This window comes from Strigops habroptila, chromosome 1 (assembly GCF_004027225.2).
Source record: "Strigops habroptila isolate Jane chromosome 1, bStrHab1.2.pri, whole genome shotgun sequence".
NCBI lineage: Eukaryota > Metazoa > Chordata > Aves > Psittaciformes > Psittacidae > Strigops > Strigops habroptila.
In genome coordinates this window covers 12,210,725-12,234,923 of record NC_044277.2, presented here as the reverse complement: position 1 = coordinate 12,234,923, position 24,199 = coordinate 12,210,725, and the positions used below count along the sequence as shown (strand labels likewise).

The window sequence follows — 24,199 nt, the reverse complement described above, 5'->3', positions numbered from 1 at the left end:
AGATAGCGGGATAGGGATTACCACCCCATCTCTGCCATACTTTCACCTTTTCTTTTAGTTGTCTTGTATGCAACGGTGTGAGGTGTAGTTTGCTGCATTTTGGAAATGGTGTATTTGCACAGGAAAGCTGAATTCATACCTGAGCCTCCTCTCCATATTGATTTCTGCAGCCGAAGTTAGAATTTGATCACATTTTTCAGTTAGCTGCCTTGGACTCAATGCATCCTTTCCTATTTGCCTCTCACTGGCACAAGCAGTGCCCTGGTAGATGAAGCTCCCACAGGATTGCTCAAAATGACTTGTGTTTTTATCAAAGTGCTTCTGTTATTTTACTTTAATTGTTAACCTGACTGTATTTTGTTCATGCCTGTGTAGGTGGAGGGTTTATTTGTTCCTTCTCATTCTTGCCATGATTGAATCGCAGGGTGGAGGCTGCTACTGTGTGGTCACTGTCACTTTGGGTTTGGTTTATGCATCTAGGCACTGCAGTAGCATCTTACAGAAGAGTTCCTACACTGAACTTGTGGCACAGATCAGCCAGGAGACCCTTCTGCTCAAATTCGTGATTGCTGGCCTGCACAGCAATGGACTTGGTACCCTTTATTCTTGGTCTTTTACAACCTATATATACTCATCTTGAAACACTCTTCAACTTTCACTATGGCCACTTGGCTTGCTTGGGGTTGCAGCTTGATTAATTTTTGGCTAGTGCATGAATGCTTTTGTCTCTTTGATGTGTTTAAAAATCATTTGATGTGTTGAAAAATAAGTACTCAGGAATTTGGAAGCAGCAAGTATAACAACATTTAGTACTGAAACTTTTACAATGCAGCTACAGGAGGAGGAAAAGTATCAAGAACCTTACTACTCTTTTTTTTCCTTCTTTTTTAAATGAAACAGGCAGAAAATAAGAAGCTGATTAAGAAACATTTGAAGATGGGTAGGGGTTTTTTTTAATCATTAAACTTTTTTTTAAACTTGTCTGTGGTTTTAAAATATCCATTCTTAAATTATGTAAAATAGATGGTATGAGGGTGAGGAACAGCCCAATGCACATCTGGGTTTGGCAGGGGTCTTCATATGTGAAGTTACATCTTTAATGTGATTCAAATTGTTCAAGGTAATAAAGTCTTTAAATCAAGATTTATAACAACTTTAAGATGTTCCCCACTTACAGCACGAAGGAATGTGACGTGCTATGGGTTTTAAAAGGAAGCACTATACATTCATTCTTAATTATGTACTTTATTATTAAGTCCAAGTAGTTGTTGTGGGGGTTGGTTTTTTTTCAAGGCAAGTTTGGCAAATGATATTTTTTAATCAAATTACAGAATAAAAAAATTACTTGAAATTTAACATAGTAAACTCATTTTATAGATCTTAATACAGTGAGGATCTATTAAGGTCACCTTTGATCTGCATTGAAAGCAGGAAGGCAGAGTCTTTTTTGAAGGCAAGTAAAGCCAAGGACCACTTCTGTTGAAAATTAGAAGACATCATTCCAGGACATGCCTGTTGGAAGCCTACTGTTTAGGTGAGTATAGGGTGTTGATAGGGAAGCTTTTTGTCTCTTCAGTGAGTGCCTGCAGATAGATTAGGCAAGTCATAGTTAATTATTTAACAAAGGGCCCAATGCTGCAGTTGCCTTTGACTCTTGCACTACTTAACATCTCTGTTTTGAAGGGTGGAATTAAGACTGTAACTCTGAAATTAAGCTTTGCTTTTCCTTTTATTCTTCCCAAAGAAAGCAAAGCTCTTGACTGCCAGCTCTGGGCATTATGGCCCTAACAGCTGAAGTGCAAACTTCTGCATTCTGCGCTAAGGACACTTACATAAAAGGGAGATACTCAGATTGCTTCCAAATCCCACTCAGTTCATGGGCTTGCTGTTGAAGAAGATGGGTCTGCGCTGTCCCTATTCACCTGGGGGTCTTCAGAGAGTCTCTCTGCTACCAATGCTTACTTTTTGTGCAGACCCTTATCAGTTGTAGAGCAAAAAGAGCTTCACATGTGATAAGCCGGATGTGATGTGACCTGAAATCTAGCAGACTGATTATTCCTGGGGCCAGTAGGACCGATGCAAAACACTTTCTTTTTTTCCAGTGTGTTTGACTCATGAGATTGAATTCTTGAATACACTTGAAGAGTGGTCAGACTAACCCCTCTCCACTTCATGGTATCAGTGATGGGGATCTCTCCTTCATACCCTGTCTGTTTTCATGAGACTGGTAGGAAGTTACTGTCTTCAAGATTTTCACCTCTGTCAAATGTGACAAACATTAGCCAGCAAATTAAAAGAACTGTGGTGCTGGAACTGATAGACCCACACGAACTTGGAAGCAGCCAGAAACCAAGCTCACAAATCCCTTAACAATCAGTGATGCTGGCAGAGATAAAAAGAAGGAAATGGAGTTTGGCAATGACTAAACTTTTACCCAGATCTTCTTGTCACCCCCTTTAATTTTGCCCCTGCCTGGGCTGTAGCACTGGAGTTGCTCCCAGCAGCCTGGCTGGCAGGCAGCAGCCTCTTGGTGCCCTTCCTCGGTAAAGCTCCCAGCAAGCGAAGGTACCAAGAGGTGATGTGCTTTCCTGGCTGCACACATACAGGCAAGGCAATGTCAGTTCAGAGGTATGAAAGAGTAAGTACAGCAAAAACACCTTTTCACCCCAGTTCTCGCTGCATGCGAGGCTGAAATTACAAGAGCTATTCTTTGACGTTGGTTGCCTAATTGTATTGTGAATTTGGCTTTCAGGGTGCAGCTTTGAACAAGCAGCTGAGACCTTTAAAAGGCCCAACAACCCCACTATTTTTATTGTCATAAATGACTACATGCATTGTGTGGTCCTACCTGGTGTTTGAGATGTTGCAGTTGTGTTTAAGTCACAGCACTGAGGCCTCTGCACTCCTGCGATGTGCCTGGAGCATTGGGATGGCCAGCACAGAACCTGTGCAGCAGTCTCCATCCCTCCTGGGTGACAGCAGAGAGGTTGGGGGCTTGGGGATGGTTCTGCTGAAGGTCCTGTGATCAGCTCCTGGGTCTTGCCATGATGGGGAGGATTTGATAAAAGGATCACGCCGCTCCTTCACATTATCACAGTGTAGTGAATGGGCAAACACTGCTGTTCTCGTCTTGCCTTTACCTCTGAGATCACCAGCAGCTGCTTCATTAACTATTAATGGCCTGCTCATTAATGCTGTAAAAGGCTAGGACCAATCTTGCAAATTTTCTGGACTCTTCCCCTGAAATATTTATGACTTGCTCGCTGTGCAAAAGGGCAAGAGCAACAGCAGAGAACATGCCTCCAAGTTTTGTTGAGCATTATTAAAGAGCTCATGAATATGAAGAAGCTGGCAGGTTCTCTCTTTTTTTTGGCCTTCCAAGCTTGTGCTGCATGTCTGGCTGTAGGGGTTGAGCGGACTGGTGGTTTGGTGAAGCATCAGTGGCTCAGTTGGTCCCTTGATAAGCTGTTACTGCAGGCAACTCCCTGTAACATGTCAAATTCATAACTAGAGTAATCTAGTCTAGTGTCTGGTCTTCTGCCTTCTTAGCAGAGCCTCGGCTGCTTTACTGATGATTTGTAGTTCCTGTAGTCCTTTCCTTTGCATTGTGCTCTACAAGTACCAAGGTGTAAATGATACCTCCAGGAAGGTTTTATTACTCTTAATAGGTGGGGAAACTGAGGCACAAAAGTTGAACAGTTTGCCTGGAGCTGAGCAATAGGAAGCCAGCAGAGGATGGAAATGGTTTTGCCCAAACCTGTAATGCTACTTTTGATTAGTCTGGTTAATGTGAAAGAAGGGGACACTCACCAACTCACTGATACAAGTTGTTCCAGTCTCGTCCCAAACAGAGCTTCTGCATGACTGTAGAGAGGAGCACTGAGTAATGTTTTCCCTGGGAAGGTGCAGGCTGTTTTAGCTCCCTCCAGTACCAGGAAGCAGCAGGGAAGCTGTTTTTCCCCTCCATCCAGATTTTTGAGATAAAATCGTGTTCTTCCCATCACTTTCATTTTACCAGCAATAAAGAGCCTGTCCACTAAATCCCAACTGCAGCTTGGGTGGTGGAGCGACAAGCAGATTAAAATCTATATTTCTTTCCCACAGCCATCTACAGAGCAAACACTAGTGTAAATACATGTGGAAGGCTTTTTTTTGTAAAGTAGGGAGATGTGGTTTAAGAGAACAGGTATGACTCCAGGAGTGAGGAGCAGTCTGTACAAAGTTAAGCATCTTTTCCATATGCAGCTGGCCTTTAGAGTAAAAAGGCTCCTGTGTGTTTGGAAGATGCAGGGTGTGTCAGGAATGGCCACCCTTTAATACTGCTTGAGCGTCTGGGCTTGCAGGTAGCACCGGAGTAGAGCCAAGCAGCAAAATAGATCCGTATCAGAAGCATTTGCTGGTACAACTTTCTCATTATTTCTTACAGAGTGCGAATATTTTATCTCACATTGCATCAAATCACAAGGGATGCTTGGTTTCTCTCCTGGAGCCATTCCTTTTAGTTGATGAAGCAAAGTTACGATGGATCCAGGACACAATTTGTCCGGTACTTCATTGAAGCAGTGTTTAAGGGTTTATCTTAACAGCTTCAATTCATGCTGCTAGGACAAGGTGAATGAAGAGCCTGCTCAGGCAGCCTGGTAGTAGCCACAACTTAGTGGTAGAACATGGTCATATTGTGCCCTGTATGACTGCATCAGGCCCTAGTGGGACTCCATTAGCACACTGATCTCCAGGAACATCCCAGCAGCTTGCTGAATGCCATCTGGTTTTGGCCTCAAAACTAGCGTAAGTGTCTCTGGGGAAGACTTCTGGGACTCTGCTGCTGCAAGAATAGCATCCAGATCTTGAGCAACCCTTGTCACTGTTGAAGCAATTCAATAGTTTCAATACCCATCTACCCAGGAAATGGGTAGATGCAGGAACTGAGCCCCTGTCGCTTGGCTGGTGCAGTTCTTTCAGAGACAGCTGCAGTGGAGGCTACTGAGCACATCATCGTTAATTATTAGTTACCAGTGCTGCTGTTACCTCTCCATCTGCAGAGCTGCTCTCTTCCTCATGGAAGATCTGCCCCCTCATGCCATGAAGCTCCATGTAAGTTTTAGGAGCCCTTTCCTCATTCCCTCCTTGGTAGTTAGTAGGAGTCTGCCCAAAACAGACCCTTTTCCTCCTCTATGAGTTTGGGATTGAGTCACAGGTGAGGGATGTTGGAGAATCTCCGTTCCTGAGCAGAGGGCAGACCAGTGTAATAATTGGGGGGCTGTGTCTGATCTCTGCCAAGGGCATCAATGATCAAGTGTCAATGATGTGAGAAAATGCAGTGATAACTAACATTTTCAGTAAGGTCACTGTATCCCACAAAATAACTGGAAGAAACATGAGATTTTGGTTCGTGGTGTCATAACGTGACCTAAAAGAGCTGCTGGCAGCAGAGAGGTTCCAGATGTGTCTTCTGTATTCTGCTCAGCTGCGGGTTACATTTCCAAGGAAAAAGCATGTCTGTTCACAGTCTTGGGCAGATTCCTGATTTCAATACGTTTGGTCTGAGGACAGGACCGTGCTTTGGAGGATGCTGCAACTCATTATTCATTTTCTTTCCCTGGCAGTGTACTCATGTCTTGTCAAGATAAAAATGATTGCTCACATTTATGAATAGTGGTTTCTAAAATCTAACCTTTAAAGTGGCGTCTTGGCATCTAAGTGATCAGTGGGGTATCAGTACTTCACTGGGACTTGTGGGTCTCCAGCATTCTTGGTAGAAACCAAGCTGCATCCGTATTTGCCTTGTGTTCTCAGGGGGGAGGTACCCAGGTTTGGAAGTGTAGTTTAAATTTTCATGTGCTCTTAAATTGGTGGGTACTCCAGCCAACAGCCACTTTGGTTCATGGTAAATTCTGACTCAGGAAAACGTGATCGAAGCCCAAAATTAAGAGGAAGAAAGGGCAAACCAGCCTTATAGCTCATGGGTAGAAATGAGGGAACAGGACAGCCAGCCAAATAAAATTGTTCTTGGTTGAGTCTGGGATGAAGCTGTCCTGCAAGGCCTGCTTAAACTTGGACTTGTCAGAAGAATTTGATTGTTCTTTGGGACGTGTACTTTCTCATTTTTGCCACTGATGCTGTTTATTGTATTGTGCTTTCCTTGGCTTAAGGAGCACAAATTTGCCTTGCAACTGCCATGCTTGCATAGTTGGTTCCTTCCACACTAACGAGGCGTGATGGGCCCCAAAACAGCGCTTATCTGGAGTTTGCATATCAATGAAAACTGTCCTGTTGGCCTTTTTACAAAACCATTTCTTTCAGGCCATCAGCATCTTGATTCTCAGTTGACAGCATCCGATGGTCCCCACCTCTGCTGGACTGAGCAGCTTTGTGTGGAAAGGCACAAAGGCTGGATTTTGTATTACGTGGGTTGTCATGTATGCTGGGAAGTTAGCTTGCATCTCACCGCCTTCTGAAAATAGCTTGGGGTTAAGTCATGCCTACACTATAGAGTTCTGCCAGCAAAGCTGTACTGGCCAGGAAGCGTGAAGAGGTGTGATTCCTGAGCCGCACAGCCGTGCTGGCACAGCCCTAAGGCACGGAGGCACGGTGTACATATGCTGGGGAATCCACCCTTTCTCCAACCTGCTGCGCTCTTGTAGACCAGAGCTTTGCTGCTATAGCTCTGTCTGCCGTGTAGCATTTTGACAAGGTTACATGGGTGTTCCTCTGCTGCTGGAGTGCTTCTGGGGTCGTAGTTCCTGTGACTTTTGAAAGGCATGTTTTCAGATCCTCCTCGAGTAAAACAGGTGAAAGGCATGTTTTAATGTTGCAGGTCCTCTCTCATCATCCTTTGCCGGGTGGTTTTGATGTTCCCGACATGCTCTGGAGTGGGGCACGGCAGCTGCTATTCTAGCTCTGTGCCATCTAATGCTGGATAATGTTGCAAGATCCAAAAATAAAAAGTGGAAAAATATGCAGACAGAGGAAACAAGGCACAACTTTACCTCTTGGGCAGAGCAACCTCCTTCCTTCTTCCTAGCCCAGCTTCACCCCCTGAGTCAGAAAAGACATGTAACTGTTGGGTTTTTACCACCTACCCTGTCTTTCCACAGTTAGTTTTAATCCCCGTTTCCCTTCAAAAGCTTATGTTGTTACACTGCTACTACAGGTCCTTTGGTGAAATAACTGTTCCTCTCTTCCTCCCCAGCCTTTTAGAGTTACACATTTCTTTGCTTGAGAAAAACACAAGGTCATCCCCAGCCTCTTTGGAGAAGCAGAGAAGAGAGCAGTTTGTTGGTGCTTATTTAATCCCATCTCTTTTAAAATGCAAGCACCTGGTATCTGTTTGATATTTTGCATCCTAATGTTTGTAATACAGAAAGATTTTGTTACAAGAATTAGGTGTAGAAGCACTGAGGAATAAAAATGGGTTATGCAGGATCAGGCACAGAATTAAAACCTCCTTTTCCATAGCCTGGCTGGCACCATATCTTCTTGCCTCTCCTTTTCATCTGGTGCACCCATGTCCCTGGGTTATGAGTTGCTACCTGGATAGTTTGGCTTGTCAGTACAGTACAGGACACACCAATTTCTGAATGGGTCCCTAAGGATGCGCCAGCTGAGTGCCACAAGTGGCAAATGCCATGTCAGACCTGCAAGACTTATTTATCTGTTTGCTTGTATGTTTAAAGTTACTTACTGCCTTTGGCAAAACCAGTGCAATCATTCAGTCTATTGGAATTGCCCAATTAAGTCTCAGAACAGATAAAAGTCTACTGAGATGTAATTACCAACAAGAAAGCATTTGGATGGCCAACTTGGCCTCCGTGAGGAGTGTGGGTTCTGACTTGAAACAAATACATGGCAAGGCTGTGATTTCAGCTTGATTTTCTCCCAAAATAAGATGGTGTCTCACCTTTTGTAACAGTCTTTCCCCCACAGTGAAACTTGGCATTTTTTCTGCCTGCAAAGGGGAGATGATTTTGCTAGACCAGGGTCCAGTCAAGATGCAAACATGCTAAAGGGGAGCTGAGCCTGAAATGTTACTCACCTCCAGCAAGTTTGCTGTATATATATGCCAGTTCTCTTTATAGCTATGGAGAGCAGGGATGCCCGGCTTCCCAGGGCATGAAGCTGTCACGTTTAGCCCGTTCCAGCAGATCACAGGAGATGGGACCTCGGTGTAATGTCCTTAATTACATTTTCATTCCCCATTCCTCCTCTTCACACTCACCCCGGGAACTCACCGTTACTGTAGGAATTCACACCAGCAAGCCAGCGTTCAAAACTAATACTTGCTATTTTTACCTGTCTATTGGGGGTTGCTTTTGGAAGCAAAATGCTAAAGGCAAATAAAATAAATAAGTCAATAAGCAAAGCATTTAAATGAATGTGCAGCCATTATAACTGATATCAGGGCAAAGGAATGCAAACAGGCCAGTCTGTGGCTTGATGCTTTTAGCTCCTGTCCCTCTGTTTTGTTTTTAATTTTGAGCACAGGAAGGGGCCAGTATATGACCATATGCTTACAAAATGCTGGTTACACGTCTTCCAAACAATGTTGTCATCGTAATGATATGTCATGTATGTGTCACGTTGTTTTTGTCACGCTGTGAATGTACCTGTGTGACTCCATACCTTACTGCGTTTATTCCTACTGTTCTTTGTCAATAGTAATAAAAATTGTTTCCAGTCAGCTTCTGCATCCATTCTGAATAAATTGGAAATGTGATTTCACTTCATTCAGTGCAGGTGGGAAATCCATACCCTGGGAAATTTGCAAGGGTATTGCAGGGAAAATGTTAAGCATGTGCTTAAGTGTCATTGATGTTGATCAAGTTAAGTGTGCTCTTAAGCCTTAGGAGCTGTTGGCTCTTTCCAAGAGTTGGTCTTAATGAAGGGTTCTGAAAGAAGGTGAATTGATCTCCACTTGCAACGCTGTAAAGATGGAAGTGCACCTTGAGGGAAGGAATAATCAGCAGAAGTTGATGCTGATATTGCTGTGAACGTTACCTTGGTCATACCTTTTCATTTTCCAAAGATAAGATCCTTCTGGCATGATCTAAAGATTCCTTCGATTTTCAAAAGTTGGGTGGTTTGTTTTTTTCCTCCACTTGTGATTTGTTTTCCCTTATTTTTCTTGTCATGTAGTTGCCTTTGCAGTTTTAAAAAGGTTTTGAAGTTAACACTACTTTGAGGCAGGGATATCTAGGCCAAAGAGGTTCGCACCTCTGGTGTGAGCGAGTTCTTGTGATTTTTGGGGAGGGAGGTCTTGTGATAAGAATATGGAGAAGCAGAGAATCAAGGCTCCTAGGTCCAGATTTCATCTCTGTGGCTTTCCCTCTTGCTAGCCTTTGGCAAATGAAAGATGAATGCAGACTCCATATAACCATCTTTAAAATAGATCTCCCTTGGGGAGAGTATGGATTAATTAACATTTCAGAGGCGCTTTGAGTTCCTTTGATAGGTGTTGCAGAAATGCGGAAAGGGTTTTTTTCTTGCTAGACATGGGCTGTCAAAAGAATGGATTCTAATGATGTTGGTTTACCTCCTAAGAGCTCTTTTTCAAATAGAAGGCTTTTTAACTTCTTATGTATGTACCAATATGGTGTTTTACTGCCGATTTGGGCCAAATAAAATATACAGCATTTGGACCAACACTGGATTTGGTGCTTTCACATCATGAAAGCTCATGCTGATAATTTGCCAGTAGCCTCAGGGCTCTGATAGTATAGTGTAGCATCTGATAGCCAGATGCTATACTGAACCTAATTTGCATCTGTATTTACATAAATGCTTTAATTAAAATTATATGCACCAATCTGAGATAGATGAGCAGCACTGCCTGCTATTTGTTTACATTCCCTGACAATAAAACACTGCCTTGGCTGCTTCTTGCTGATTATATGACTTGACAAGGCTATTTGAGGTGCTGACTAGAAACTTGACAGATTTCCAGTTAGGCTCTGCTGCAAACTGAGGAGCAACCTTAAGCTTCCAGGACCAAATTCTGCCTTTATTTTGCAGCAGAGGAGATTTGAGCATCTTGATTCTAGGGGTCAAATTGGTCTGTAGATGCCCTAGATTTAGGGTAGTTTTATGCAGTCAGGATCTACAGCTTCTTGCAGACAATGTCTGCAGTGTCACACATGCAAAATATGAAACCCCGCGGAGAACGGTAGAAAAACATTTTAATACAGCTTCCATCAAGAATAAAATTCCTGATCACTGTGTGTTTGAACGGGGCATTACAGAGCTCCTTGTAAGGCAAAGTGCTCTAAATAAAAGGGATTTTGGGGCCTGAGTGGGATCCTGATTGTTTCAGTGGGCTCATGGCTGAGTTTGGGTGAAGGCAGTGGAGACTCTGGCTGAGATTTTTGCTTAGACCACACATTTAATCTGGAAAATGCAAGCATATGAATACAAATTAAATCCAAGTTTTGCAGTTTGCCTTTGGACAGTGGAGAATGTTCTGGCTGATTTTGCCATGCTGCTTCCCAGTTATTCAGAAGTTGTCCTAAAGTGTTGTGAAGTAAAGAAATCAAGTGGCAAAGTTATGACCAGTTTCACAGGCCACTTTAAAGACACACAAAGGACAGGGTAAAGAGAGATGAACTACCCTGCCTGGATTTGGAGGGTTGCTGAGCTTTATTTGAAGGTGTTTATTTAACTTGCTTTATACAAGATACTTCAAAACCACTGTTACCTTCACTGAGAGATTGTATGTATGTGGGGGGTTGGACTAGACGACCTTTAAAGGCCCCTTCCAAGGCAAACTATTCTATGGTTTTATATAAATGTGAGCATTACCAGTCAGTTTCTCCAGTGATCTCTGACTATATTTGCCTGTAGTAATTTCTGAATTCAGCTTGAGAGGTTCAGGTTCAACATATTCAAACATTACCCATTTGCCTCATAGTTCTGCTGAAGAAGATGAACTGCCTCACATATTACGACCTGTCATGGGATGGGTGGCCAAAAGCTGTTCATTGAAGTCCACATGCAAGAGCACAGGCACAAAAGCATGTATATTTGCTGCAAAGTGGCCTCAATATTTAAATTAGGTGTTAGTAAGCAGGCCAAAATGCACATCTGAAGGTGTGGGATGGGTAGCAGGGTGGCCTGGTGGCAATGGGAGCCCGAGCCCACCGTGCTCCCATGGGCATTTCTGGGACGTGGTGGTCTCAGTCGAGTAATGGGCACAGCAAAGCTGGATTTGCAAACTTGCAAAGCTTCAGTCTTAGTTTAAACTGAGGTAACATAAATAAATCTGAACTATCAATCAGTCTTGCTTTACCTCATCCATAATAAGAGGATGAAAACACTTTCCATATAAAATCATTACTGTGGAGTGGGTGCTCTAATGCTTGATAGGAAGGCAGGGAAGGCAGCTAAAGGAAAGCAGCCTTTATTTCCCCCCCGTGTGAAGGAGAGGAGGGGAAAGTACTTGCTGGTTACTCAGTCCTGCTTTTTGCAGTCATTAGCTGGAGCAAGGAGGGTGGGCAGAGCTCGGCGCCTCTCCACTAATGAAGCATGAAGGGAGCAAGTGAAGGAGAGGGCCTGGGATGTGGCGCACAACGAAAAGAACCATTCCCCCAGGGAAGGTGTCCTGTTAGGGTGGGATGTGTGTTTGTGTTAAGATCTGCTCTGTGGTTACCTTCCCCAGCAGGGAGGTCCATCAGACAGTTGTCCCTGCTCAGCCCTCCACTTTCCCCTCTGCCATCCATGCCGCGCATCCCAGCAAGGCTGGCGCTGGGGCCCAGTCTTGGGGAAGGAGCAGGATGATGGCTGGTAGGCAAGAGCCTCAGGAATTTAGGGTTTGCAGCCAATTTCAACGCTGCTTTGAATTTGGACCAACATCCAAGGCGTTGGCTCCTTGGCTGGTACCAAGTTTGGTACCTCTGGCTTTCCCAAGGTCACATCTCAGTGTGTTTTGAGATGGGAGAGCAAGCCAGGGCAGGAGTTCAGCGAGCATCCCTGTGTTTGGAGGTTTCTTTCAAAAATGATTGTGCCTGTTTGATTTTCAAATTCACTGCTAATGCTTTAAGTGTAGCAAGCGCTGGAAGCCAGCCTTTAGTCAGCCTGAGCGTATTTTAAGAATTGTGCCATTACTGCTTCAGAGATACCTGGAGATTTGGTTGAGAGGAGCCTGGCCTAGTTTTTTGAGGTAGCTAGCAATGAGTTTTCATTTCCCTATTTAACATGAGCTCCCCAGTCTTATTTTTCAACGCATTTTCTTGGAAAGGTTACAAAGCTTCAAGCAGCCAGTTAATGCATGGGGGAGGAGAGAAGTTGGGGTGCCATATAGCAATAATTCTTGCAACTCTTGTATATTAAGAACTGCACTTCAGCAGTGGATGGAGTACAGCATGGTGGGGTGCTGGAAGGAAGGTCACCCTTGGGTGAGGGGACCGCGGTGAGCACAGCTCACTTGTCTGCAGCTCTTTGGTTACAAATGTACAACGCTGGAGGCAGCATCCAGCAGCCTAGCGCAGGACTGGCACAGTGCCCCTAATGACAGCAAGGCTTAATTGGGTAAAATTGTGGCAAGAAAATGTTTGGCTTTAATCGTTTGCATATCAGAAATCTGTCAGACTGGGGGTTTTGTTTGTGTTACACAATAGGTGTGGTGGAAATGGTTACTCATCTTTCCATCCCAGCTCTCCAGGCTGGGAAAATGGAATATAAAAAGGCTGAGGGATCCTCCTGATGATCCTCTGGATCTCGAGTGTGCCACATGGGCATCCCAGAGCCAGGAAAGCAATGCTCGGCTTGGTCAGACCCCTCTTGGGTTCTGACTGGGAAATGCATATGCAAATGGTCCTGCTCGCCATGTGCTGGGTCCCTGTGTTTGGTCTTGCCAAAGCGGGTGCCCGGCTTCCAGCAGAAGCTAGTCAGGCTCTTGGGCAATGTGTTGTTATTCCCAGTATCACACCACCACCAAAATATGCAAAAGCATCTCTCAGAAGTAAAAGGACTCCTCCTGGAAACACGCTGGAGAGCCAGTTCATTAGCTCTTTGTTTTCACCAGAAGTTAATTAGAATTCCCAACTGCTTTGTTTTTTTCTACTGTCATCTGGATTGCAATCAAGTTGTCCGAGTTGCTCTTACTACAAACTGGCATCTGTTTGTAGGCATACTTCTAGAAGCATCCTTTCTCCATTTCCCACCCATGTGTACAGGTGAAGGTGATACAAGACCTTTATGCTGTTTGCAACAAGTCATCTCCTCTTAAGACAGAATCCAACCCTTTGTCACCCGAGACCAGTTCTTATTTATTATTTCTATTTCAGAGCGCCTCAAGACACACATTGGGTTGATGAAACAACATAAAGCAAAGCTGGAGGCTCTGCCAAATAGTTCATAACCATGGAGGAAAACTTGGCAGAGGGGCAGAGAAAGGGAGGGATGAATTAATGGTAAAATGTGCCTGAGTGGTTTTAATGTGTTTGTCTTATGTTAGTTTCCCTAGATGTCGTCAGCTGCCTAAGTTTTGTACACCTAACAGCAAAGATGTTAAATAGTATTTAATAAAAACAGAAGCAGTATGGGAGAGGGCATTTAGTGAATTTAGAAATCAATCCAGATGCTCTTTCATTGTTAGTTAGACCATTTTATATATATATTTATATAGAAAAAAAAAAAAATTACTTTTTTGATTTGGAGTCACTCAACAAAACTAATCCTTGGCTCAGAGGAGTGTTTGACTTAAGTTTTGATGTTCTCTTTTTCTTCTTTTTAAACTAATAAAGCCTTAGCTTTAAAGAAAAAAAAAATAAAAATGATACAGTATTTGCAGAATCAATAGAAAAGCTGACCCAGATAAAAGTGTGCAAAAATTGGTTTCATGCCCTAGAACTTTTCCTGCATGCTTTTTGATGCAATGTATCTGATCCTTCAAAAAGGAGGTAACATACAGTGATCTCAGCAGCTTTGAAGAATTGTTCTGGAGGAATAACAAGGAGCACTGGAGAAAGGGGTGTGCATGTGAACCTTTTTTCCCCTTAATTAAGTATATCATGAGATGGAAATCAATGTCATGTTGCTGGTTATGTGGAAGGATAGGATAAATTTTGTATGAAATCTGGTTTTGTCTGATTTTTAAAGGGTGAAAGTGCATTTCTTCTGAACAGCTCTTCACAGTAGGATGTGAATTGCGCTTTATCTTCCTTGCTCCAAACCTGCTCCTTTTGGAGTGAGTGGCAAAGGTGTATCCCAATAGCAGGATTCGCTCTCAGAAACGTAATTATGCCCTGGATTCTGAGTCAGGTAGAAAGCTGTAAAAAGCATCTGCTGCCATAGACGTATTCCAGTGTAAGTAGGATCCAGCTCCTAGGTCTGCAGGACTCAAATACGCCGTGTCTGAACCTGTTTTGCTTCGGCTTCCAAAAACATCCCAAGCTGTTCAGTGCTATGGACCTGGAAGCATAACACATCAGCGTTCAATGCAGACATCATCACAGTGAAGGTAATAAATTGATAAGACAGATTTGTGGGACCGTGAGGCTGGCAGGCTGTAAGGAGAAAGTTTTGTTCCATCCCTTTGTTAAAGTCTAGCTGGAGGGGAAGGATGGAACCAAAGTTACCAAGTCTTAACAGAATAAGCAGCTGCAGTGCCCAGACTGTGCTGGCTATCCCCAGAATAGGGAGAAAGGGCCACAAAACAGCTGCTTTGTGGGGATTTCCCCAAGCCTTTCCAGTCCTCAGGGTTTCTCAGCGCGTGTAGGCTTTCCCCTTTCAGCTGCATCTGCTGGAGCACAGCGGGGACTGAAGTGCGGGCATTGGGGCTGTGTGGCTGGGGAGCGAATGCAGCAGAGGCTCCCCTGCAACGGGCTGCTCCAGAAGTTTACAGTGAGGAGAGAGCCGAAGCTCAGCACCCACCAGGACCATATAGCAGTGTATGTGTAGGGGACTCTGTCAACCTCTCCTATGGTCTTCTTGTGCCTCCTTGATGAGTTGTAGCTGAAAATAGGTCACTTGGCATGAATGTAGGGGATGCTGACCCAGGTGTATCTCACTTAACTTCCAAATATGGACACATGGACACTCTTACTGAAAATAAGAGACTCAATAACACTGAACTGTGCTGGTCTTCATGAGCAAATGAAGCACAAACACAGTTATTTGAAAGGAGCAAAGTGCTTTCTTGCTTTATATTTACACCCTGTGCTCATTTCGTTTCTTGTACCACTTTTTCACTGACGGCTGCTGTGTTTGGCAGGAATTTGCAAACACATGGGTGCTTACAGCCAAAAGTAGGAATGGTCTAAGCAGCCGGAAAAGGGAAACCCCTTCCTCTTGTATTTATTTTTATAACAGCAAAATGTAGTCGCTGGCTGGCCTTGATCAGTCTTTTTTTCTTTTTTCCTTTTAAGTTGTCTTTTTTGTTTTTATTTTCAGCTTGAGGGTTGAGGGAAACAAAAGAGGGAATGAATTAAGAGCAGGAGAAAAGAGTGTCTGCTGCTGGGCTGGGTCATGTGGTGAGGAATCAGGCTGAAACTGGAGAGACCAGGACAAACCTAACAGCGCTATTGGGAGGCTTTAAATTGTGTCACTCTGACGGTGGATCTAAGCAGTGAACGTAGCTAGTGATGTTTCTGGCTGCAGTCCAGGTTAAATAGCGTGCACACGTGAAGTTGTGCTGATGGGCTGCTGCTTGCATCGCTTGCCCTACTTGCCTGCATGATACCTCTTATAGGCAGTCCGTAATGATGACCCCCATCCTTTCCAGATTGGCACATGCATTTAGACCATGGGGACTGATGTGGGTTAGCATGTTTTTGTATTGTATTTGCTTCAGTTCTCTCTCTCTCTCTGTTGGTCTTTTCCTCTATAGCACTGCTGTTGTTGTGAGCCAGGGTATTTGGAGGGGAGAGAAGGAGCGTTTGGTTCTTGGCTGTCCCCTGTGTACAGCATATAATCATAGAATAGTAAGGGTTGGAAAGGACCTTAAGATCATCTAGTTCCAACCCCCCTGCCATGTCTCTTCAGCAAACTTCTATGATGACACCTGGATGGACCTGAATACAGGGACTGCAGCGCTGTGGGCTTGAGGAAGACAGAGTGGATGGAAGGCTGCCCACAGAAAAGGACCTGGGGGTGTTGGTTGATGTCCAGCTGAGGATGAGCCAGCTTGTGCCCAGGCAGCCAAGAAGGCCAACAGCATCCTGGCTTGTGTCAGCAATAGTGTGGCAGCAGGGCCAGGGCAGTGATTGTCCCCTTGTACTGGGCACTGGTGAGGCCGCACGTCGAATCCTGTGTTCAGTTCTGGGCCCCTCGCTACAAGAAAGACATTTTGGTGCTGGAGCGGGTCCAGAGAAGGGCAACGGAGCTGGTGAAGGGTCTGGAGCACAAGTGTGATGAGGAACAGCTGAGGGACCTGCGGGGGTTTAGTCTGGAGAAAGGAGGCTCAGGGGAGAACTTATCGCTCTCTACAACTACCTGAAAGGAGGTTTTAGTGGGGGGGATTGGTCTCTTCTCCCAAGTAACAAGTGATAGGATGAGAGGAAATGCCTCAAGTTGCACCAGGGGAGGTTTAGATTGGATATCAGGAAAAATTTCTTCCCCGAAATGGTTGACAAGCATTGGAACAGGCTGCTCAGGATGGTGATGGAGTCACCATCCCTGGAGGTATTTAAAAGATGTGTAGATTTGATGCTTAGGGACATGGTTTAGGGGTGGACTTGGCAGTGTTAGATTAACGGTTGGACTTCATGATCTTAAAGGTCCTTTCCAATGTAAATGATTCTATGATTCTATGACTGGACATCCCATGATGTTGATAATTAATTAGCAGATGAACTGTCCACAGCTTGATTGTTTAAAAATAAAATGAAAGTTATTGCTTTACATATGTTGGGCAGCAAAAGCGTCCTACAGCAACCACTGTGTTGGAAAACAGTTATCAACCATGGTTTTGGCAGAGGAGGGTCTAACAACTGTTTTCCCATGTGCTTATTACTATGGGCAAGTAGGTAAATAGCCAGTGGCAGTCTGAAATGCAAGGTTTAAGAGGAATAATGTGAAATAGTTCAACTCTATTAAAAATCAAATAAATTAATGATGAACTTTCTGTTGGCCAGAACCCTACAGGACATAGCTTACTGTCTCTGGTTGAATTTTCTTACTTGATCAAACATTCTTCTCCTTGCTTTAAAGCCCTTGCTGCCAAATAGTATATGAGACTGAGATTTCTCACCCTTCAAGAAAACACTTTGATTTGTTGAAGGAAGCTAAGAACGGTTAAGGAGGTAGGAAAGAATGTAATATACCTTTCTCTGCTGACATCCACAGCTGGGGGATGTGTTGAAAAGCAAATATAATCTGCTTTGAGCAATGCTTTCCCATTCTCTTTCATTTTGGTCAGCGCTCTGGTTCCCGAGGATCTAAATTTAACAATGGAAACTGAGGTGCAGAAAGGCTGTACAACCTCAGCTCTCATTTACTCTTATTTGCTGTTACTTGGTCTTCACTTATTCTTATGCTTCCAAATATTTCCAAAAGCAGCTGGTGACATTAAGAAGGCACTACGAAGAGGGGTTCGATCCATTCCTGTAGCTTGTAGATGTTTTCCTGGGGAAAGCAAAGGCTGGAGAGCTGCAGCGTGCTGTGGCCTTGGAGTGACTCCCTGGGACAGCTTCTGCTCACAGTTGCCTGCAAATGGTGCAGTGTGGATTAAGACCTCATGTGAGTGGTTGTCACACTGCTGGGGTGGAGAAGGTGACCCTTGGCAGGAGCCTCTTGCTCTTTCCAGGTCTTCACCAGTAGTTTTCCCGAGCTGTGAGGTGGAAATATCCATCTGTGTTTCAGCTTCATTCAGAAGGCTGGAGAAAGGTCGCTGAGCACCGAGTGGGGCAGGGGTAAGACTGCTGGGGATAGAGAGGTGTGAGGGATATCCACGGGCTTCTCCAAGCATCACCATCTGCATGTGTTCTGTGTGCTTTCGCACAGGCCTCAGAGCATTTCAGGTTTTTTTAGTAGCTTTCTCACTGCCTGTTCAGGTATTTGATGGAAACTGGATTGTGTTTTATGCATTTGTCATAGAGATGGGGGCAGGGATGGATTAATTTTATTAGCTGTATAAAATGGTGTTGAAGAGAAGGATGCTCGTGAGCAGATTACTCCCTTGTGCTGAAGTCTGCCAGGTTTGGTGAATGTTTAACAAGGACCAGACTAGCAGCCAAGGGGTGATGGGGCACTCAGGATCCGTCGGGATAACTGGAGTTTTCAGCATGTGGAGACAGACGACTTTCAGGAACACTTGTATCTGCTAATCACGCTGTAATAACAGTCTGCAATCTACGTGCTGCAAACCCCCCATTTCCGACACAGCTGTGCATATTTAATTCAATAGAAGGCATTTCTAGTCTAGTGTTAGAAGTAATTCAGATTGCTAAGGTGGTAATTTTGATCATGGTAGCTTTTAGGGAAATCTAGGTATAAGATAGAAGTGGGGACATGGTGGGTGGCTGCCAGCCTTGCTGTGTTCCTGCCTCACTGAGCCAGCAGTGAAGGAAAGCAGCATCCCTGGGCCCGTTAGCTTAATGAAGAAAGTTTGCCCTGACCCATTGCCTGAGCCAGCACATTTTGGCCATTGGGGCAGGCAGGCCATGGGGATGGGTCACTGGTAGTGATGGGGGAGAAGCACCAAAACCTTGTTGTGTTGCAGAGGGTTGGCACAACCTGCCCAGAAGCGATGCTTTCGTCTGACCACAGGGTTTAAACCACCAAGTTGGCATATTTCAGAAAAAGAGGTCAGGAGGAGTTTGGGGTTTATTTTGCTTCGTCTTGAGCACAGCTGGGGAAAGCAAGTGCTTTCAGGGCTCCCAACTCCATTTTTCTCTGTAAAATGTTCTTTTGCAAAATTGATCATTTCTGTAGGTTGAGAGTCTCAAAGGAACTTTTCTGTCAAGCAGCTAAAAAGTACTGTTATTTCTTTTCCCGAACAGTTATTTCTCTTCCCCTCAGCCCTAACAGCAGCTCAAGATTTACATTTTAGCTCACTCAAGTTATCTTGGCAATCCTTTCTTGTGAGAAATTTCATGGCGAACAAAGCAAACCAATCCCATTTTCAGGTGGTTAGTGCTGTGGTGTTTGGGGTGCAGAAACCATGCGAGTGCTGGTGTTTCTCAAGTTACATACTTTAAAAAAGTGTTTTAAAAATCTTTTTATTTTGTTTTGCCATGCAATGTTACACACAAGCAATTCCTGTGAACCAGGTGGTGTGTGGTAATTCACAAATCACCATCATCTGTTTTGTATGTGTACAAGGACCAGCAGATACCACCAGATCTCCCTGGCTGTTGTTATGAGTGTGCAGGTGTTTATGTGGCATGGCTGATATAAGTGGGGACGTGACGCCTGCATGGATGCCCTCCTGTGGAATGGGGAGGCCTGATCTGAATTCACCTGATCCTGGAGTTGTGATGTGTTTCAGGGAAGTGATGTATTCATGCCAAGGAGAGCTGCCCCCTCTGCCTTGAGCTGTCTTGGAGTAAGCATGCCCTCACGGGAGACTACTCAAGAGCTGCCGACACAGGGATGCTCAGGACAATAAACTTGGGCAAGAGTTCTCTTTTCATTAGTAATTACATACCTGTTTCAAAAAAAATTACATTTCTCTGTGAAATGTGGTTGTGAGACCTCATAACAACTTTCTAGTATCTGAAGGGGGCCTGCAAGGATGTTGGAGAGGAACTTTTCTTCATGGACTGTAGCGATAGGACAAGGGGTAATGGGTTCAAACGTTAACAGGGGACATTCAGGTTACATATAAGAAAGAAATACTTTACTGTGAGGGTGGTGAGGGTGGCACAGGTTGCCCAGAGAAGCTGTGGCTGCCTTATTCCTGTCAGTGTTCAAGGCCAAGTTGGATGGGGCTTTGAGCAACCTGGTCTAGCAGAAGGTGTCCCTGCCCATGGCAGGGGGTTGGAACTAGATGAGCTTTAAGGTCCTTTCCAACCCAGACCATTCTATGATTCTGTGATTTCCCTATTGCCTAACTCCAGGCTTTCAAAAGCAGCAGATCTCCCAGAACCATTAAATTGTTTAAGAGATCTGAAATATGTGTGTATATATATGTATATACATATATTACCAACTTGTTTCTGAGCTGTTATGTTAAACCCAAATCATATTCTCATAGCCATAAGGAGTAGAAACTTTTTACATGCTTTGTGAAGAGGATTGTGCAGTACGAGTACACCAGCAAGGGACTGGATTTAATAACTCTGGAGATATCTTCCTGCTTTATGTTTCTGAAAGCAGGGATCATCACAGAAACTTCACCAGCTGGGTCTTTAGGAAACGCACCAAAAATTGTAAGGCTCATTATATAGTCCTAAGAAGCAACAGCACCATACATATGTAATTATTTTACTTAACTTTTCAAGCAGAGGTTAGAGATCAGGGAAAAATGGAGCTGTGTTGCACTACAGGTGATTTTGTTGTTCATTAAAAGTGTTTTATTCCTGGGGGTGGTTTTGGTCCTGTTGGTGAGATGTAGGGTCACTTTTGCATGTTGGGGACAGCACTGAAAAAGCAGGATTTCAGATAGTGGTTTCGGTATGAGGTAACTGGACTAAGTCCATTAAATACAGGAACAACTTGGCTCCAGGCTTGCAGCCTACAATGGGGGAATGGAGGATTTAACCCAAAAGAGGGAGGAAGGGCAACAGAAGGTGGCCGGCTGAGTCCAAAAGTGGTGGAGGTGTAAACAGCACAAAATCGGCAGCTATCCCGTATATTTATTTCTTTTTTGCAATTCAGTGAAACTAGCAATTTTTTGCCTTACTCTGAGATCGAGCAAAGCGAGAAGCAGCTTCCCTTTTATCTATGAATAAACATGCAGCTTTTTCTATTCTAAGCTCTTAAAAAATGGTTTTGGTTGTATAACAGCTCCTGGCCTCCCAGCTCCTCTACTAGCCATGATGTTCTTTCACAAAATCAAGTTGTGTCTTCTTTTGAAAAGAGCCAGAAAATACCTTCCTAACCTGCTGGGAAGGAGTAAAAGCCTCCAAGTGATTTCTTTTGGGTTTGCCAGCTGTCCCTCCTCTGGCCTGAAGTTTCAAACTCAATACTTCAACTTGAGATGAAAATGCAGGTTGTGCTTTTGGTGCTGCTGAAGCAATCGATAAGCTTCTGCCTCTTTTCTTGAGGAACTAGCAGGGTGTTTTGCTGCGTGTATTTCTTTTACTCAGAAAGGTCCCATGACCATTTATTTTCTCTTTATCTATTCTTTGCAGACCTGCAGGCATGGTGTTTCTCAGGTGTGAAAGGTGAAATTTTTTATATCAGTTCTGCAGTTGCAGTTGCTGAAGCTAAACCTTCCTCTCCCATTTCTGTAGGGGAAAAATGAGGAAAGACAGCTTTAGCTCTGGGACACAGCAGGTGAGTCCCTTTAAGGAGGAGAAAGGCAATTTGAATGGCATTTTGTCCAAGATCCCAGTAGTCAAGCAGAGCTTGTTCTGGTGCATGTCTGCAGCAGCAGATGTTTTGTGGGTATTTCCAGTCGAAACCACAGCGGCAGTATCTTAGGACATCAGTGTGTGAGTGCTCTCCACTGTCTGCTTGGCCTAAGAAATGTGGATTCTTTTTTCCCCTGGAGGCCCCCAAGGTTTGTTGTGTTCCTGTAACAGGGCTGGAGGACCAAATCTTTCAAATTCTGCTTCTGTCAGTGGTGGTCATTGGGAAAGGGAATCGCTGCAGTTCCTGTCAGTCGGCATTCCCGGGTGCTGGTGGAAATAATGACATTGCTAGTCAGAGAGTAGAAGGGATGTATGCTATTTTCACCTCTTTTTTCCCCCTGACTTACATAGTTTTCCCCTCTTTTGTAGGTATCAGAAGTTCTGCTCGCCTTCAGAGAGGTATAAGTACTGAGATTCCCGGGATGTAAGAAATACAGTGCTGTGAGTAGCTTTTTTCCCCTGTTTTCCCTTAAATGAGAAACACAAGCTTGCTCAAACAGAAGGAAGATTTTTTTTTTTTTTTAATTTCTTTTTTTTTTTAAAGACATTTTAAGAAATGTTTACAGCAAGCAAATCCAGTCTTTTGGAACCAGTTGTGTGCCTTTGGCACCTCTTCACGAGCCACAAAATAAAGTCAGCATTGTGTTACCACATAGGCTGAATAATTATCTCACTGCAGATATGAACCACATGAATGCATTTAACTGAGAATATGGTCAGCAGAATGGACCATTAGCACCATCTGAAGCTTGTTTGTTGTTTCCAAGCTTTACCAGCCATCGAGAAACAAAATCTTGCTGGAGAGTTGAGGGAAGGCATTCTTTGGGAAGAAAGTCTGTAAGGGGAGAAGAGCACAGATTGGTTGTGAGGTTGGTTTTTGTGTGCATGCACAGCACCCTAGCCCTGTCATCAAAACAGAAAGCTATCCAATATTTAGCTCTTCCCTGATGTGATAAAATAACATTGGAGGAACTTTTACAGCACAGGAGACACCTGCATGCTTGGCTTCTTCCCTTGCTCCAAAGCAGCTTGGCCAGGAGCTTTATGTATAAATGTATAAATACAAAAGTGTATATGTAAATGTATAAATACAGAAGTGTACATTTAAGGAGCAGCTGCACCATGGCCTTTTCCTTTGCATTGCTAAAGGGTCTGGGCTGTGATTTCCCAGCAGCTGTGGCTGGTTTGCAACTCTCCAGGTGGACCAGTCAGGGCTGCACTAAATTGACCAGGGTAGACCCTGGCTCGAGTCCTGGATGCAGCACAGGCTCCTGGAGCAGCTTTTCTGGGCTGGTGCAAGGTTGGATAACAGGGATTCAATTTGTTTGGGGGATTTGGATGCCATTGCTCTGGGCTTTGGTTTACTGTAAGCAAATTTTTTTATTAAAGGGGCTGAATATGGGGGGGAATTGAGGGTTTTTAAAATCAGCCCAACTCTCATCCCATTTTTACCCTGTTCTATGGTGATAGAAATCTATGGTTACTTGGAAATCAGCAGAATTTGTTTCCATTTTTATTTCAGAGGCTTACAGCCTGTTTTCTGTTACAGCAATACAAATCTATTTGGGCTAGAGCAGAATAAAGCCCCAAATTGAAATCAACCTGAAAAAAGAAAGGGCTATGTTTCATTAACAGGAGAGAAACTGAGTCAGTCAGTGTTTGGTAAAGTTGGGGTAAAAAGTCTTTAATAAATACATAACAAGCATTGAGAAACTGGTAAGCAAAAAAACTGAATAGGGAATCCTACTTTCAGCCTTTTGTGAAGGCAATGAGTGCAGTTACTGGGAGAAAAGGAATGTGAAATTATGATGATGTTTTGTATTGATCCTCACTCACAAAGGTCCATAGTTCATATTCTCTCTTTGAATTACAAAGATTTTCTCCTAAGTCTTTGGTGTTTAAACTGTCACATGAGACCTGCTAATCGAGCTGTGAGGCTTATTTTTTTCAGTCGCAAAGCATTGCACAGGATGGGCTCTAGTATCTTTTTTTACAGCTGTGTTGGCTCCAAAATGATGGGAACAGTAGATACTTATTTAGGTGAACAAAATTCAGCAGAAAGATGCCACGTGTACATGTTGCGTCTCTCAAAGCATATCCATATGCTAGAAATGCTCCTTGTTTATTTGAAAAGCAAAGTTTGCTTGTTTTTCTGTTAAAGTAGGCAGTGTTGAAATTTGCAAAGTGTTTCTGAGATCCTAATGAATCTGTGTCCTAGTGCCTCCCATTGGCGATTGCTTCCACAGAAGGAATAAACAAGAGGACCTGCTCTTCAAAGGTGGACAGCTAGTCCCAGGTAGCCGTTGACTATGTTGTTAAACCAAAGCAGTGATGCTGCGGGCAGCATGCAGTCAGCAGATGCCTCTGATATAGCTGTGTTAAGAGGGGAGAGAGAAAGCAAGAGCAGGCTGCCTGGAAGGCTGCCCGAGTAACTTGTGTATGGTTTCAGATGGTTCTGAAATTGTTGCAGCAAGATGTGGTTGTTGCTCAGCAGTGAAAGGAGACTGTAAATTCCCGTTTACCTGTCTCCTACAGCTCTGGCTGTATGAGGAACTGGGCAATGCGAGATGGCTGCAATGGGGTGATGCTGACCAAGAAACTGTGTCCTCCTTAGGAGCTCAGGGAGAAACCAGAGCTGGAAAAGCTCTATTCTTGGACGTCTGCTCTCTGCATCCTTTCCAAGTATTGTCCTGAAAAATGTTTTAGGATCAGGTGTTCAGTGAGAGACTTGATGGAGAGAGGGGAAAGGA

At 44.0% G+C, this 24,199-nt stretch overlaps 1 protein-coding gene across 9 annotated transcripts in view; it reads left to right on the top strand.

Moving 5' to 3' along the window:
• The window catches only part of ZHX2 (zinc fingers and homeoboxes 2), a 75,627-nt gene that overhangs the window by 10,969 nt on the left and 40,459 nt on the right, over window positions 1–24,199 (top strand). For 6 of the 9 annotated variants that reach the window (XR_003992510.1, XR_003992511.1, XM_030493822.1 and 3 more), the window contains one exon: window positions 21,819–21,890. The exons of 2 other annotated variants lie outside the window; for them this stretch is intronic. The gene's annotated coding sequence lies outside the window, so the exon portion shown is untranslated. Of the gene's footprint in view, window positions 1–21,226; window positions 21,373–21,818; window positions 21,891–24,199 lie in introns of those variants that run through there. One more of the 9 variants, XM_030493832.1, reaches the window with a different exon arrangement.